We start from the raw sequence: 14,491 nt of genomic DNA on the forward strand, positions 1-14,491 counted from the left end.
CTGAATCAGGCCCTGAGCCCATACTAAACGATATATCGTTCAGTGCCGGCACTCTCCCTCATCCCCGAACCTGCACAACCTGACAATATCGTCAGGTTGGACAGCAAGTTCGGGTGATGAGCGACGGCGTCAACGACCAGCGGGAGCGCGCATCGCTGGTCATTGACGGCATATCCACTGCACAATTAATGAACGAGTGAATGATAACAATATCTTTATCGTTCATATTTATATCGTGTAGTGGATACGCGGCTTTACACACGCAACTCATCTAACATACATACCACAGACAGTTGTAATGTTCAGGCATGTACTGTAATCAAATCCCACAATGAGAAGTATATGTCATTCACTTTGTTACTCCGTATTCATATGGGGAGATAAAAATGGCTTTATATAGTGTGAATTCACTTTAAAAGCTTTAATAAAGACTTACAAAAATACAATATACAGATAAAACAAAAATAGTGGCTACTAGATGCCTACCAGGAATTAGAAGGTTGCAAACATATCAGATTATGGGTAAACTGTATCCGGATCACATTCTCCTTCAGAATCCCCTTGTGAGATATAACCATGTGGTCTCCCAGCAGTCACTGGCACCAATTCCACAAAGTATTCCCAGATGTTTCAATTTCACCTGAAATCTTTCTCAATGTTGTCTCTGGTTACATAACATAAACATTCCACATTTTGGATGTGTAATCAAAAACACAGCGTGGTATACAAATCGGAACATAACGTGACATATCAAAATTTCAAATGCATTCCAGTCCACATTTTTTGTAGGAAGACATTTAGTAGACGTAACATCAGACCTTTGATCAGCATATCAGTGATATCCCCCCTCACTAGCCAGATATTTCACGCAGACTAAAGTGCTATCTACCAGCTCTCTTATAAAATGGTGTCTTACCAGTTGAAGTTTAATAGAGGCGGAGGCCCGTGTGCATCTTCTGTGCATGCCCCCTCCTCTTCGGCAGCGCAGTAGACTCTGGTTTTGACCCAGAGTCTAATGCGCATGCGCAGGTCTCTGGGAACATGGCGTCCTAGCTATGGTCCTGGAGACATCTCTAGTGTGCAAGCGCAAATCACTGGGAAAATGGCTGCTTAACAATTTCCTGGTGATTTCAGTCTGCAGCACTGGCCAACGCGATACTCTGGAGAGGTAAGTATAATAATTATGTGGGTGCAGGGTGTGTGACCCCCTGGACACAGGGGCCCTGCACCCATTCTAGATACGCCAATGTGCAATTTGTGATGATGTTTGGTGCTGGATAATAAGTAATTTTCACCTTTGTTGTCACATGCTGACGGTGTCATTTGGACTAAGAAGACCTAATTCACGATTTATGACCGCTGCTTCTCGGCGGGTTGCAGGTTAAGAGGTCTATTTATCAAGCAGTGAAAAGTGTGGAGAAGTGAACCAGTGGAAAAGTTGCCCATAGCAACCAATCAGGTTTCAAGTAGCATTTATCAAGTACAGTCTATAAAATAATAGGTAGGAGCTGATTGGTTACTATGGGCAACTTCTCCACAGGTTTACTCTTCTCCACACTTTTCACTGCTTGATAAATAGACCCCTAAAATGTAAAACGGCACCTGCAGTCAGTATAAAGCCCGGCATTAGGCCACCCCCAAAAAAATTACCATTGCCCAGCTAAGCTCACTACGGGCTTGGCAGCAGGAACGCAGGCGTGTCCCAGCCATTTTCAGGTCATGTCGTAGCCTGTGTCTGCGATCCCGTACGCAAATAACGTGGTTTTGACACCTCAGTTCCCGGTGGCCATTCTGTGCAACCATAGGCATACTCACATGGCCGATTATAGAATAATCTGCAATGGCTGTGTATTTGTATGCAGTAGCTTTAATTTGCGATGGCACCAGTGGGTATCCATGGCATTTGCGACATTTACATATTTTCGCACATCCAAACGCACAAACTTACCGCTGCGGTTGCATTAGCGTACATCTCTAAGTCATACTTGATGACATTCAGCTCCCTCCCTTTTTGTTGAGTGGAAATGATGCAGTATTGGGGGCGGAGCAGGGCTGTGACCGCACAATCGTGTCATTGTGACCCCGCCATCTCTTCACAATGCAAAGATGGGGATGCAGAGGGGGGGATGCAAAGGGGTGGCTGGGAGATATGCCTACTTTTCCAGGAGGCCAGGAGAGCCACCCGACTTTCGGGAGCCGCCCAGCTGTTCCGGGAGAGTAAACATGTATGCTGTAAATCAGGCCCACAGTTAGGTCCTTGGTTGGAATCATACCATTGACATTAGTGTTGTGACACCGCAATGCTAACCACTGTGCTACAGTATAATAATATAATTAAAGATTAGTAGATAGTTTTTCAAATATGTAAATGTTTCAATATAATTTCTTTTGAAGTGTGTTAATGACATTTTAAACGAATTAAAGTCTCAGCACAATACGAATTTTACTATAAAACATTTAATGAAATTAGCACCCATGTAGCAGCATGTTCTGTGTTTACTATGATCATGAGGTAAAGTTGCTCCTCTGTGTCTTGCAGTAGGTTGAGTGATATTTGTATCAGTCGCAGTAACTCAGGGTTAGTTGTGTTTGTTCAGCTCCAGCTTCCCCCACCTTCCCTGTGTGTGTGAAGGGAGGAGAGGGAGGCGGTGCTGCTGTCACTGCGCATGGCAGGCTGTGATCACCAGGCTACTGTTGGGGAGAATAGAGGAAGAGAGCCAGAGCCCTGACACTAAGGTAATCACTAACAGCCAGCAGTGCTGCTCATGTCCTGAGCACTGCACCCCGGGTTACAGTGACAGATATCTGCCTGCACCCATAAAATGTGACACCAGACATTGTTATAACAGTTACTTACCACTGCTACAGTCTGCTGTGTACATTACAGTAGTATGAGTATAGAAACACTGCCACAAATGTAGCATAGCAGTGAGCCCTAGAGTGCAGATTATACATCATCTGTTCCTATTATAACTCTTTGGAGGCTGCTGGATTCCTGACCTCAGTTATACCCTTTATTCTATTTGTGGTGGTTTGGCTGATGCTGTGTGTATATGACTATTGCTTTTTATTTTGCTGGTAGTGGTATAGCCATAACTGTTTATTAATCCTATATTTGTCTGTTTTGATATTATGGATAGAAAGACAAATCTAATACTGCTGGCATAGGCCTGTAGCATGCAATGCAGCTTCACAGACCAGCTGGGAAACCAACCTGACTTGTAGTCAGGAACTTAGAAGCTGTGGAACTTCAATAACTTATTCATGTTTGCTTACATGAGGGTCTGCAGCAAGTAAGCTGAATAAATCTACACTTTGGGTGGTATTCAATTGTTTCGCCCCTTTACGCGCCTGACGGGAGCTATTCAATTGTTGCTCCTGTCGGGTGCGATCAGCTGCCAGCGCACCATTTCAGCTCGCAGCCCCAGAGGGGTGCGAGCTGAAATGGGTGAAAAGTGACCTGTTTGGGCACCCAAACAGCACTTTTTGCCATCGCGCCCAGCACTTTGGTCGGGGGTAGCCATTTTACGCAGCAAAACCTGACCACTTTGGGCGCGATCAGCAGCAACAATTGAATAGCGCCCTGCAATCTCCCTCCACTTTAGACGGGAGATCGGGCGCTTTAACATTTGAATAATGCCTGTAGTAGACTTATTTTATTGTGTTTTACTTTTATGTTGTAATAGTTTCATAAGTAGTGATATAATAAACAGCAAAGTGGCCAGTGTAGTAACAGTACTTGCTGGGTAGCAAATGCAAACATGGCATGTGCAGATAAACATCTTGATATTCTAGGACAGCGTTAGACATATGATAAATTCTTATGTTATTATAACTACATTATGTGAACTTTATTATTTGGCCTGTTGCATGATTGACAGATTATTATCTATTATTTTTAAAACTGGGTACACACTATACAATGTATGTAGCTAGCGACGGGATGATACATTGCACGTTGCGTACACTCTAAACAATCCGACGTACAATGGCGCAATATATATCGTTACATGCTGCAGGTAGCAGCATGGTGTTGTCCATTTCATCGTCCCATCAGCTGTGCAGAGAAGCAGATGGGATGATATGATGAACGACCACCCTGAACAACGGATTGGACGTAAACGCTGCATGACCTATAGCAGTGTTTCCCAACCTTGGTCCTCAAGGCACACTAACAGTCCTGGTTTTAGTGATATCCATGCTAAAGCACAGATGGTCTAATCAAAATAACTGAGGTACTAATTAAGTTGCTTGTGCTCAAGTATGGCTATCCTTAAAACCTGGACTGTTAGTGTGCCTTGAGGACCGTGGTTGGGAACCCTTGATCTATAGTATATATTGCTCCGATCCGCAACAGAACAATATGTTGTACAACTGATCGTATATATTGTATACCCAGCTTTAGGTGCCACAAGGTATCGGCAGCACAGACTTTGTAATGGTTAGCATTCCTGCCTTTCCTGCCTCACAACACTGAGGTCATGGGTTCGATTCCCACCATGGCCCTAACTGTGTGAAGTTTGTATACTCTCCCTGTGCTTGCGTGGGTTTCCTCCCGATGCTCCGGTTTCCTCCACACTCCAAAAATATACTGGTAGGTTAATTGGCTCCTAACAAAAATTAGTGTGTGTGTGTGTGGATTTTAATTTCCACTGGGACAAGGATTGATGTGAATGGCCAAATATTCTCTGTAAAGTGCTGCTGAATATTTGTGCGCTATATAAATAACTGGTAATAAATTAAATAGGATTACTATAAACAAAACAATACAACCAATGACGGTGAAGGGGTAGGGTTAGCGACTCGCTATGATAGAGGAGAGAACAGTCTACAGGTGCATACACACTGGGCACTTAGGAAAGACAGTACGATTACGACATCGTAATCGTACAGTCATTCCTGCTCCCCTGTAGTCGTTCAGTGTAGGCACCCTCCTTCATTCCTGAACATGGCCAATCTGTCGTTATCGACAGATTGTCCATCGTCTGAACATGCAGGCCAATGTCGGAAACGACCAGCGGGAGAGTGCATCACTGCCCATTTTCTACATTATAGTGCACAATTTGTGCACGATTACTGAGCAATTGCACCATTACGATGTTGTAATCGTGTAATCGCCCAGTGTGTACGCACCTTAATACCCCTTTTCCACCAAAATCTAAGGTCTGTCCCAGGATTTTTTACCTGCCATTTTGTCGGGTCGTACCCGGCTTAGACCCTGTTTCCACTGCACCGCCGTCCTGGGTTTTTCCCAAGTAAGCCCAGCAAAACCTGTGGATGTCATTAAAAATGCCCTTTATTCAGGACATTTTTAATGACCTCCTTTTTTATTTATTTATTTTTTATTTATTTATGTCATTTTATTTCATATTTAATTGTTATTATTTATTAAAGTTAATGACATTTTTAATGACATCCTTTATTCCAGCGACTCCTCTGGTCTCTGGGTGATTACATCAGCAGCCAGCACCCTGGAAGGACCAATCAGCGGCTTTTGCAATTACCTGGGTCAAAAAACCTGGATAAGAACTGTTTCCACTGCAGTGTTACTGGGTTTTACCCGCTAAAAGCCCTGCTCGATACCCGGGAAGAAATTCTGGATCAGTAGACCTGGGATTTTTTCCTTGGAGCCGTTTCCACTCAGCCGAGTCCCAGGTAGACACGGCAACTACCCGAGTTTGTTAGGCAGTGGAAAAGGGGTATAAGAGGGTTTCCAGTGACCATATGGGTCACTACAGATGTCATCATTCAGGCATGCTTACTGCTGTACAGGTTGTGTACATGCTCTAGCCAGGATTTGAATGTATGAAGGGGAGTACTTGGTGTGCTTTAGTGACCACTTCCAGGACCACATTAATGGGGACACCTGATGCAACTTGGAAATGTGCGTAGATCCCACACAACCTTTATGTTTGACATACATTAACTACTTTCCTGCAGAAATGACATTTACATTTTTTTTCTCTTCACAAATGACTTTGACCTCTCATTTTTACATGTGTTTATAATGCTCATTATAAGTCTCACCTGAGCAAGTACTGCTGTGCATGATCGATCAGCCTCTATAAAGCGCAATGTAATCTGTTGGCACCATAAAAATAAAGGTTTATTAATATGGTGTGATGTGTGCATTTATTTGTCTGAAAATAACTAATAACAAAATAATTATCAAAGTATGTGAGAGATCTTATTAGGCTGGTTACCCACTGATGATGTGTTACACACCAGTGACACCACATGCCAAATGTGAACACAAGGCAATGCATACTATTGGCACTTGCAGATATGGGAATGGGGCAACAATGGCAAACTGACTCATGTATTTCTACTTGGAATGAATATAAACAAATGGAGCATTCGTTGCCTAAAACAAAGCAACTGCAAGTATAAAATCTAGTGGGGATGGTTTATTTGGAAGTACTGGGTCCCATTCCCTTAGCCAACTATTTGTGTTTTCTAGAGGTACATGTAAAGGCCCCCATACACCTGTGATGGATCGTCGCAATGTAGCGATGGGATCAGAAACGCCGATCCACTGGTCGGAAATACCGACCGGCGGCCATCGATGTTACACAATCCATCGCAGGATCGCTGAAATTGTTACATTTCACCGATCTGCCAATCACGATCATCTTTTGATCGTGGTCGGCATATCTGTGATATCCAACATATTGGATTTCAGCGATCCTGCGATGCCGGGTTGCAGGATAACTACATCGCAGCGATCCATTGCAGATGTATGGGAGCCTTTAGTGAAAGCAAATATTTTTGCACCAGAGCAGAAGGTGCCTTAATATAAAGGCCCCCATACATCAGCAATCTGAAAACCACAATTTGAAGATTTAAGGCACCCATACATCAGAGATGGATTGCAGCAATCGTGCAATTTGCAATCGATTGTGTATAAAAATCTGCAATGTATGGGCTTCACAGACCGCAGATTGCAACCAAAAAGTGATTGGAATTGTTTAATCAGATTGTCCAACATGTTGGATTTCACAGTTCGATTGGGGCTGTTATTGCTCGATTTTAGGATTTCCCAATCTAGCAATCTGCGCCCATACATTACAGATCTTTTTCAGTGATTTGCAGATCGATTGCAGCTAACACAGATCGGCCAATCTTGAAAGGCCCATCATTTTACTAGTAACGGTCTGCTGATCATGTCCATACACTAGCAATCTACAGCCCCAATACATCTGTGAAATCCAACATGTTGGACAATCTGATTTAACAGTTCCAATCACTTTTTTCTTTGCAATCTACGATCTGTGAAGCCCATACATTGCAGATTTTTGTACACAATCGCTTGCAAATTGCAGAATTGCCACAATTGATTGCTGATGTATGGGGGCCTTTAGTCATAAGATGATGCACCCTTCCATATGTTCTATGGCTCTTGTAATGTAAGGAGCATTGGGCCCGATTCAGACCTATTCGCTAAGCTGCGGACGAACGCTATGGCCGATTATTGCATGTATGTGTCAAAAAATGCATGCGCGTACCAGTCACTGCGTCTGGGAATCGTGTGCTAGTAGTACACAGACTGGACGCTATTTTGAGTGACAGTGCCGTTTGTGGGTGGTGACTGGAAGGTGCTTGTGAACGGGGGAGTGGTGCTGCAAAAGCAGGCGTGTCTGGCCTTCAAACTGAGGGCCTGATTCAGAGCCGCTCGTAAGCGGCCGCTCGTTCGCTGCGAGCGATGTTCGCACATCTGCGCATGCGGCAACCAGTCATTGCGGTCGGAAATCGTGCGCTCGCAAAACAGCGAGGGCCTGCTAATTTGAGTGACAGAATGAGGCGTTTGTGGGTGGTAACAGGGGAAGGTGCTTGAAAACGGGGAGTGGAGATCCGAACGCAGGCATGCCAAACGGTCAAAACGGGCGTTTAATGGGTGTAAATAATTAACAAAGTAGCGTCATCGACCACGTCACTTGGTTGTCTTTTAGCCTGAACTGCTCGCAGTGATTGCGGGAAGTAAAACCTACCACAAGCACTGCGAGCAGTTCAGACTCCTTTCGATGTACTCGATTAATCTAATAGCGGAGATGACGTATGATGTGAACGGCCAGGGGGCGTCTTTACAAAATAGCGAGCGCATGTTTCGTTCGCTCGCTCAGACATAGAGGCGTCAACAGACCGCAAAGAGAGAGCGCTCAATTTAAATAGCCGGCCCCTTTTTTTGAACGACCGTTCGCAAATAGCGTCCGGCTCTGAATCAGGCCCTGAGTTTTATGGGTGTGCATAATAAGCAAAGATGAGTCATTGTACACGTCACTTGGTTGTATTTCAGCCTACAGTGATTGCAGTGCTTGCGGCGGGGTATGGTGTACCTCAAGCGCTGCGCGCAGCTCTGATGGCTCTCGATGGTTCCGATTATTCATACACTTCCTGGAGATGATGTGTGTTGAGAGAAAAGTGGGCGTATTTACACCGGCGTGCGTTCGCTCTGTTGTCGCTCTCCAAGACATAGAGGGCGTCCTTACACCAGAAACTGCGATCGCGGATTTTGTATACCTGGCCCCTTTTAGCTGCGAGAGAGCGCAGCTTAGCGTCCGGGTCTGAATGAGCTCCATTGTCCACTGACCAATGTAATAATGATACCAATTGAAGGAAGGGCCTCTGATTTAAGTACACCGTAAGGTGCCAGGTAACAAATAGAAATTCTCGGTGTATAAGGAATGTTATTATTACAGTTATATTCTGTTTGAGTGATAAATAAAATGAGAATCATTCATGCAAAACATTTAGAGCCAAATCTGACAGATATTTAATAACCTTTTAGGATAGAAAAGAACAAGGACATTAATTTACATGTGTGAAGACTAATCCTTACCTAATCTTCGTCTCGCAATAGAACTTGTTTAACCTCTTGATGCAGATCCAGGATCTGGAACGGTATCCAGATTAAAGGTCGACAGTGTCTAGTTAGACACACAATAGGTTGACAAGTACAAATGGTCGACACATGTTTTTACAACATTTTTAAGGTTCGGATTAGGCTGTGGAAGGGGGTGGTTAGGGTTAGGCACTAGGAGGAGGGTTAGGGATAGGCTAGGGTTATGTTTAAGCTGGGTATACACTGGAGCGATGTAGGGCCAATTTGCCGTTTCGTAACAACAAATTACCTACATCGCTCAGTGTGTACGGGCGATTGTGTACTCCCGTGGGTGCTAGCTTTGGTGTTCTGCACAATTGCTAGCGACCTGTGGTATGTTAATAAAGGATGGAACAGTAATTGTTCCGTCGTTCATTAACTCGTTCAAGTTTGTGTGGGCAATCCCCAATCAAGGGCATTCGTTCCGAAGTCGGAACGAATGCCTATCGCTCCAGTGTGTACCCAGCTTAAAGCATTTTCTAGACTAGGGGTGGGCAAAAAGCGGCCCCCCAGATGTTGTAGAACTACACATCCAAAAAGCATGCCTTGCCACAGTTTTGCTATGTGGCCATGCTATAACTGTTGAAAAACATGCTGGGATGTGTAGTTCAACAGCAGCTGGTCTAGACCCTTTCGATCTACTATACCACACCCAACTGGAGCCAGTGAATCCCTATTGGCTGCTCACATTCACCTTTTAGACCAAACCCGCACTGCCTGGCATTGTATTCACAATCTATATTACAAGTAAAATATTTGAGTGAGAAAGCGTTGTTAAACACATTTGACCTGTGTTTTACCAACATACAGTAAACACATATGACTAGAGTTAGATTATTTTTTTAAAAAAAGCAAAGGACCTGATTCAGACCCGCTCGCTCTGAGCAATTTTCGCCCATCTGCGCATGCGTATAATTCGCAGTGCGCGTGCGCAAGACATTCATTGTGATCTGATTTTGGTTGCACGTCAGCCACTATCAGGTCGCTGCTTTGAGTGACAGATGGTGCCGTTTGTGGGTGGTAACAGGGGAACGTGCTAGTGAATGGGGGAGTGGATGTGCGAACGCAAGCGTGTCTGGCCACCAAAACGCAGTTTAAAGAGCGTGCAGAATTAGCAAAGTAGCGTCATTGTAAACGTCACCTGCATGTATTTCAGCCAGTGCTGATCGCTGTGCTTGTGGCAGGCTAAGGCAACCCCAAGGGCTGCGAGCAGTTCCGATGGCTCACGATGGTCCCGATTAATCCTTCATTTTCGGGAGATGACGTGTGTTGCGAGTGGCAAGGGGGCATTTGCGAGCTCACTTTGCCGTAGCTCGCTAAAACATAGTGGGCGTCCTTACACAACGCAGTGCGAGCGTTTAAATATCCGGCCCCTTTTTGCCAGCGAGCGATCGCATCTTGCGTGCAGGTCTGAATGAGCTCCATAGTGCACTGGAACACTAGTAAAATTGGTATTGTAGCATTGCAAACAGTGGGTTATTTTGCTCCACACCTTCCCCCAATCATTACATTCCTTGTACTAGCATTAAAATAACTTTTAATGATGCTTATGAAATCAATGTAGTAATAAAATTAACGCCAATGAGTTTGATGTGTAAAACTGTGTAACTGTTGAGGCCCTTTGGTGACAGATAATATAATTTGTCTTATGCTGCTAAAGGAACACTATCCAGGATTCTACTCTCCGTGGAGAACTTATGAATTAATACACTTTTTCCTTCAAAAGTATTTTTAGTGCGGGTTGGCCATAATAGTTGTAGGTTAGCATTGTTATACCATGGCACTGAGGACATGGGGACTCATTCAGACCCGGTCGCAAGCGCCGATGTGCTCGCAACCGGGTCGATGGTTAGCCCTGCGCACGCGCAGCGGCCTCACTGCGCGTGCGCAAGCCCCGGAGTTCTCTACAAAAAGGGCAGCTGTCGATGTTGATCGACAGCTCGCCCCATTTTGTAGGCGTGCCGGGGGGGTGGTTTCCAAAACGGAGGCATTCCTTAAGGTTTTGTGGGCGGCCGCACTGACATCATCAGTGATGTCAGTGGGGAGTTTCCTGCTCGATCAGAGCAGGAAACTCCCTGGGGCTTGGGGTTGCCGAGACCAACCTTAGGGTCTCGTCGCAAGCCCCAATGGTCGCGATGGTGTACACCATTGCGACCATCAACCTGGTCGGTCGCTAAGCTGTGGGTGGTAACCCACAGCTTATATAGCGACCAGGAGGCCGCACTAAAAAAAAAGGAAGTGGTCACCCTCATTCAGAATGAGCGCTCGCTTTTTGCGAGCGCCTCTGAATGAGGGCCATGGTCTTTTATTATGTCCAGGACAGTGTGTAGAGATAGTATATTCTTTCCATGTTTATATGAGTTTATCTGGTTCCTTCCCACAGTCCATAAAAACACAATGGCAGATTAATGTTAGTGTTTGTGTAGTACAGAATTTAAACTATAGGGAAAGATTTAGCAAATCTTGGAGAGAAAGAAAGTACCACCCAATCAGTATCTAATTGTCATTTTACAGGCTGTGCTAGAAAAATGACAGACATTGGTTGCTAAGAGCAACTTTTACACGTTATCTCTCTACAAGATTTGATAAATCTCCTCCATACTCTCTAATGGGGCACGAACTGATGTGAATGATTAAATATTATTTGTAAAGTTCTAATAATATGTTGGCATTCTATAAATAAAGGATCGTAATAATAAGTTAACGTGTGTGGGTGATTGGACACTTTGAACTGGACTTTGGCCTTGTTGCATGGTAAGAACTGTGTTTGACTCCACCATATGTGTGACCAAATTGGCAGAGCTCATGTGTAGATAGCACTGTACTTACCACCTATTAAATTACTTACTGTTTGTGCAATATATAATGTGTTTTGATTTGGTGTTTGCTTAGTCACTAAGGTCTATTCATTAAAGCCCAATAATGCTACAAAGTTCACAATTCGTTCTTCAAGTTTGCACAGCTTTAAATAAACAAATGTTCGTGAGAATATCTAGTTACAGAAGTACCACAATCTAAAGTCATGCGTATACAGTTTATAATCCCTCTTCTTTTCTGTAATTTTATATTCTTATATTGGCCATGTTATTGAAAAATATTTGTAAGATAACCAATATTACTGTAGCTTGTATGATGTCGTTTCCAACTGCGCTAATAGGTCATTATGTTTATGACAAGGGGCTCTATTTATTAACATTATTTTTACTAAAATAAAGTGAAAAAGGGTGTTTTCACACCCTTTTCACATTATTTTAGTTTCACCTGTATTTATTACAGGGCAATTGGAGTAGAATTAGTAAAATTCTACTCCAACCCCCAGTATCACTTATTTTTAGTAAAGCAGATCGCATTTCCCATAATTGTAATGGGAAATGTGATCTGTGTGCAAGTTACTAAAAATAAATTGTAAAAAAATACCGGGGGAAGCCCTGTGATAATAACGCCACCTGGAGGTGGCGTTATCCAGGGTCTCCCCCGGTTACCGGGCTCCCACTCTGCTCTAACGGGGAGAGCAGAGGCGGGAGCCGGTACCAGTAATCAGCTATGTGGTCTAAAGAGACCGCAAGCTGATTGCTGTAAAAAAAAAGAAAAAAAAAATTAAACATTTTTTTTTTCACTTACCTGAATCCAGGGACCGGTGATCGGGCCTCCGGTGATGGCTCCTCTCCGGTCAGCTGGTCTCCCACAGTGCACTGGGGCCCGGTCATCAGGTGATCGGGCCCCAGTGCAGTATGGGAGATCACCTGATCGGGAAGCCCGGAGAAGACCACCGGAGGCCAGAAGGATGCAGGTAAGTGTAATGAAGGGAGGGGGGGTCGCGTGGGGGGGGGAGGGGGGGATGCAGGGGTCCGCGATCGCAGGGGGTGGGGCTTAGCGCCGGGGGGCGGGGCTTAGCGTTGGTGGGGGGGTAGTAGCGGTGGTCGGTCGGCGCATGCGCGTGCTCTTAGTCGCGGTATTTTTTCCGAAAATACCGCGACTAGAGTGCGGATGGGATCCGCAGGGACAGAGCTTTATCGCAAGCTCTGTCCCTGCAAGGGATTTATAGTAAATCCCTGTGATATTACCTGAATTCGCAATGCGAATTCACTCGGTAATATCACACTACAATCCGCATTCAATATGCGGATTGTAGTAAATAGAGCCCATAATGTGTTCCCTCTCTTAAAGATGAATACAGTACCTGAATAACAAAATCTGATTAGATCAGATCTGTCCCCCTCGGAAGTGATAGAGAAACATATAGCCGTTTACTGTTGCATCAGAATTGTTTTTGATCTTCTACTTTTAATAATAACGATTAGGGCATTTATTTATCTACCACCACATAATTCTTAGCTCTGCAAATTTTAGTTCTAGATTTACAGCACTGTACTGTACTTCTTTTAGGGGCATATTCAGTTAGGTGCGAAAAGTCCCGTACTTTTCGCATGCCGGACTTTTTGCCGAAATCGCTGTTTTTTCATGCAGAAAAGAATCGCGCTCGTCCCCGCTTATCCCCGTATTCAATTAGAAATCGGCGAAAACGGGACCTGGTGAAACGCAAACAGGCGAAAAGTGCTGTCAAATTTGGGGGAATCAGCCTGAACCCCCCCCCAAAAGTTGCACTGACATTGGGGATCACTATAGATATCCCCGAATAGGCCTGCTGAAGGTATTTGGGGTACTTAAATACACTAATTAGCAGCTATTGAGAGCATTTGCAGAAGTGGTGAAGAATAGCATTTAGCAGTTTTTTAAGCTGAAAATAACATCCCAGTAAATTTGGGTTACACGAAAATGGGTGCAAGCATATTTTAAAGTTGCTAAAGTGAAGTTTTAAAAAATGTAAAAAATTCACCTGCCGCAACCACCTGCAATCTTAAAAACACCTGGGGCATACTTGGGGACCCCCCTGGAGTCTATTTTGCTAGTTTTTAAATTTGTCCCCCAACTTTGGACTTTTTCACCTCCAAAATGAAAGTGTTTTTTGGGGTGATCTAAAGAATTTTTTAAACTTTTTTTTTACGCAGTTTACCTTTGGGGGACAGTCCCAAGGCGGCAGGGTTTCTTTCCCGAGGATTGTACCCCAAATCCCCAATTCTGCACTTTTTTTTCGACACCTATTCATAGGCAAAATTCTTTCGCAGGTTCCATTGCATTGAGTTTCCGCACTGGCGAAAAGTCTCCGGAATTGAATACGGAGGAAACTTTTTGCATGGCGAAATAACGTCACTCGTGATACTTTATCGCAGAAAACGGCTTTTCGCACCTAATTGAATGCAGCCCTTAGTCTTCATTCTAGCACACTGCATCTGTTGCAATCCGTGCAGTTCCTCTATCAATCCGGGGGTGTCGCTCTGGTGCTTCTAGCACTGTTCAGCTGGTGCAGCAAACTGCTGAGATTAGGCAGTTTGTGTGCTAGAAGCACCAGAGTAGAGCGCGACACAACAGACAGGATAAAGGAACTTCAAGGGTTGTGACAGAGTGCTAGGATGAAGACTATCTTTTATCTTAAAAATAATTGTAAATTGTCCTTTGTATTATTATTATGTTTAATCATGGTGGGTAGAATTGTAGTGTGCTAGGAGAGGGCAAACTTTAAGAAGTAAATCACCTCTATGACTTATAAGGAAA

General features: G+C 44.1%; 1 protein-coding gene across 3 annotated transcripts in view; it reads left to right on the plus strand.

Moving 5' to 3' along the window:
- The first annotated feature begins 2,634 nt into the window (after positions 1 to 2,634).
- MRTFB (myocardin related transcription factor B) overlaps positions 2,635 to 14,491 on the plus strand; it is a 450,704-nt gene continuing 438,847 nt past the window's right edge. For all 3 annotated transcript variants that reach the window (XM_088474235.1, XM_088474234.1, XM_088474237.1), the window contains exon 1: positions 2,635 to 2,736. The gene's annotated coding sequence lies outside the window, so the exon portion shown is untranslated. The remainder of the gene's footprint in view (positions 2,737 to 14,491) is intronic.

The sequence above is a fragment of the Taudactylus pleione genome, unplaced genomic scaffold (genome assembly GCF_031769625.1).
Source record: "Taudactylus pleione unplaced genomic scaffold, aTauple2 ptg000149l, whole genome shotgun sequence".
NCBI lineage: Eukaryota > Metazoa > Chordata > Amphibia > Anura > Myobatrachidae > Taudactylus > Taudactylus pleione.